This window comes from Dipodomys ordii, unplaced genomic scaffold, assembly GCF_000151885.1.
Source record: "Dipodomys ordii isolate 6190 unplaced genomic scaffold, Dord_2.0 Scaffold134, whole genome shotgun sequence".
NCBI classification, from domain to species: Eukaryota; Metazoa; Chordata; class Mammalia; order Rodentia; family Heteromyidae; genus Dipodomys; species Dipodomys ordii.
In genome coordinates this window covers 3,483,117-3,487,569 of record NW_012267350.1, presented here as the reverse complement: position 1 = coordinate 3,487,569, position 4,453 = coordinate 3,483,117, and positions in this window count along the sequence as shown.

Genomic DNA, 4,453 nt, shown 5'->3' with positions numbered 1-4,453 from the left:
CAAGAGGAAGTGTACTCATTACCTCACTCATGTAACTGTAACCCTCTGTATAGTATCTCTACAATAAAAAATTAAAAAAAAATAAAAAACTTATTGCTTAAATAAAAACTTATTTAAAAATAAAAAAAAAGAGTAATCCAGAGGAGAATTACCAAAAAGCTCTACAAACAATACTGGTAAACATGTTGAATGAAAAGATTGAAAACCTGCAAAGGACTCAGTGTGAGCATGATAGGGAGAGAGGAGAAGCAACCCACAGATGAATACAGGAATCTCATGAGCATCAAGAAGTTACTCAAAGATGGATGCAGGAATTGCATGAGCAGGCTGATCACAGTCAAAGAGAAATAAAGAAATTGCATAAGCAGGCCGATAACAGTCAAAGAGAAACACAGGAATTGCATGAGCAGGCTGAGAACAGTCAAAGAGAACTACATTAATTGTGTGAATGTGAGGAAGCTAGTCAAAGAGTAATACAGGAATTGTGAGAGAGGGATGAAAATAGACAAAGATCAATAGAGGCATTCATGGAATACATAAACAGACAGCTGAAAGAAATCAGGGAAACCACAAAGGGAATGCTGAATGGAGCCTGACAGAAGGAATGGGAGTCCAAGGAAACCATAACCAATCAACTAAGTGATTTAAGAATAAACATTGAACACCAAATTAAGGAAGTAAAGAAGTTCATACAAGATCTAAAACACAGTAGGTTAGACCAGGCAGAAGATTGAATCTCAGGGATTAAAGACAGACTACATATTATAGAGTAAGAACATACAACTATCCAACATAAATCCAAGAAATACGATAAATCTATTCAACATTTGGAAGACAACATCAGAAGGCCTAATCTGAGGATAATGTGTGTAGAGGAGCACCTAGAGACAGGAGTTAATGGTCTAGGAAATTTGTTTAACAGGATCCTAGCCGAAAACTTCCCAAGCATACAAAAAGATAGGCCTATTCAGATACAAGAAGCTTTTAGAACCCCAAATAGGCCAGACCAGAACAGGATATCTCACCATCACATAATCCTCACAGGATCAATTCACACTAGGGAAAAGATCCTTACAGCTGTCACGGGGCAAAGATCAATCACCTATAAAGGGAAACTAATTAGAATCACCTCAGATTTCTCAGCAGAGACAATTAAAGCAAGAAGAGCCTAGAATGATATATGTCATGCCCTAAAGACAAACAACTATCAACCAAGAATACTATACCCAGCCAAACCCTCCTTCATAACCAAAGGTCAAATAAAAACCTTCCAAAGCAAAGAAAAATGGAAATAATATATCTCCACAAAACCAGCCCTACAAAAGACATTTAAAGATGTCTTTCACATAAAAAACCAACAAGACCACAATAAAGGCCAAGAAACTGCACCCAAACTGGGAATCCAAGAACCATAAGAAGAACCCAGTTGCTGCAGCCCCCAAGAAGGTGGATAAAATGGCAGGAACTACTAAACACCTCTCATTCCTAAGTCTCAATATTAAGGGACTTAACTCTCCAATTAATCGACATAGACTGTCTAATTGGATTAAAAAGCAAGATCTGCTGCCTTCAGGAGTCATACCTTGCCCAAAAAACAAGCACATTTTGAATGTGAAAAGCTGGAACAAAATCTGTCAAGCAAACGGCCCCCATAAACAGGCAGGAGTTGCAATCCTAATACCAGATAAAATAAACTTCAAATTAAAATTCGTGAGAAGAGATAAAGAAGGTCGCTACATACTAATTAAGGGATCTCTCCGTTAGGAGGATATTACAATTCTAAATATCTATTCGCCAACAACATAGCACCCAAATTTATCCAAGAAACACTACTTTCTCTCAGATCTCACATAGATCCAAAGACGTTAATTGTTGGGGACTTTAACACACGACTATCCCCACTAGATAGATCAACTCTGTAAAAACTCAAGATAAACTGCAGATCTAAACAACTGCATATATCAATTAGATTTAACAGACATCAACTGAATATTTCACCCAGCAGCATCAGAATACATGTTTTCCTCAGCAGCATATGGAACATTTTCCAAAATATACCACATTTAAGTCATAAAGCTAACTTGTCCAAATTCAGAAACACTGAAATTATCCCTTGCATTCTCTCAGACACAAAGGAATAAAATTAGAATTCAACATCAAAAGCCAACAAAGAAAGTCCTGTAACACATGGAGGGTGAAGAACACACTATTGAATCACCAGTGGGTCATGGAAGAGATTAGAACGGAAATTTAAATGTTCATGATATTCAACACACAAATTACCAGCTTCTCTGGGACACAGGAAAGGCAGTACCCAGAGGCAAGTTTATAGCGCTGAGTTCCTACATCAATTTAGAGCTTATAACACATTGGAGAGATCTGAAACCAACAATTTAATGACACATCTGAACCTCCTCGAAAAAGAGCATCAAGATAAACCCCGAGTAAATAAGTGGAAAGAAATAATTAAAATTAAATCAGAATTAAACAAATTAGAATCCAAAAAAAGAAAAGAATCAACAAAACAAAGAGTTGGTTCTTTGAAAAAATTAACAAAATTGATAGACCCTTAGCAAATCTTATCAGAAAAAGAAGAGAACACACACAAAATAAATAAACTGAGAGATGAGAACGGAACCATCACCACAGAAACAACCAAGATTCAGAACATTATAAGGGTATATTTCTCAAACCTTTATGCTAATAAGTTTGAGAACTTGGCAGAAATGGACCTTTTCCTAGCAAATATTGGCATGCCAAAACTAAACAAAGATGAGTTAAATTATCTGAACAGGCCCTTGTCAAGCATTGAAATGGAAATAGTAATAAGAGACCTCCCATTTAAGAAAATCCCAAGACCAGATAGATTTACAGCTGAATTCTACAAGGCCTTCAAAGCAGAACTCTCACCAATACTCTTCCAACTCTTCAATGAAATTGAAAGAGAAAGTGCACTACAGAACTCATTCTATGAAGCCATCATAACCCTCATCCCAAAACCAGGCAGGGACTCATCATAGAAAGAGAACTATAGACACATTTCTTTGATGAACATTGATGCAAAACTTCTCAACAAAATTTTGGCCAATCGACTTCAACAATTCATCCAAAAAATCATATACCACGATCAAACAGGTCTCATTTCAGGGATGCAAAGCTGGTTCAATATACGCAAATCAAATAATATAATTCATCATATCAACAAGAGCAAGGATGATAACCACATGGTTATCTCAATAGATGCAGAAAAGCTTTTGACAAGAGCAAATACCCCTTTATGGTGAAGGTTATGGAAAAATTAGAAATCCCGGGAACATTCCTCAATACAATAAAGGCTGTATATGACAAACCTGCAGCCAGTATTATACTTAATGGTGAAAAACTAAAGCCATTTCCTCTTAACTCAGGAACAAGACAAGGGTATACACTCTCTTCACTTCTCTTCAATCTAGTATTAGAATGCTTAGCTGCATGAGACAAGATGCAAACATAACAGGGAACCAAATAGGGAAAGATGAAGTAAAACTCTCCCTCTTTGCAGATGACATGATCTTGTTTTTAAAGAATCCCATGGACTCCCCTCCCAAATTACTCGAGCTGGTTCAAAACTTTGACAAAGTAGCAGGGTATAAAATTAACCCTCAAAAATAAATGGCTTTTCTGTATGCTATTAACGAGAAAAGTATGGCTGAAATCAGGATAGCAACTCCACTTGTAATAGCCCCCCCCCAAAAAATGAAATACCTAGGAATTAACCAAAGAAGTGAAGGACCTCTATGATGAAAACTTTAAAAACCTGAAAAAGGATATCAACACAGAACTTAGAAAGTGGAACAACCTCCCATGTTTCTGGATTGGAAGGATCAAAATCATGAAAATGGCAATATTTCCCAAGGTTAGCTATAAATTCATTGCCATACCTATCAATATTCCGACCTCCTTCTTCCAGGAAATAGAAGAGGCAATTCTAAAATTCATATGGAACAATAAAAGACCCCAAATAGCAAAAACGATCCTTAACAGAGGAATATCAATACCAAATTTCAAACACTACTACAAAGCCATGGTAATCAAAACAGCTTGGAACTAGCACAAGAACAGACCTTAGGACCAATGGAATAGAACTGAAAACCCAGAAATAAACCACAGATATATAGCCATCTAATCTTCGATAAGGGCGCAAAAAAATGGAATGGAAGAAAGCCTCTTCAGTAAATGGTGCTGCCAAAATTGGTCAATCAGTTTTAGAAAACTAAAGCTAGATCCTTATATATCACCCTGCACCAGAATCAACTCCAAATGGATCAAAGACCTCGAAGTCAAAGCAGACACTCTGAACACAATACAGGATGGATTAGGAGAAACCCTAGGTCTCCTTGGCACAGGCTTACATTTTTTTAATAAAGACCCAGAAACACAACAAATCAAAGAAAGGTTGGACAAATGGGATTGC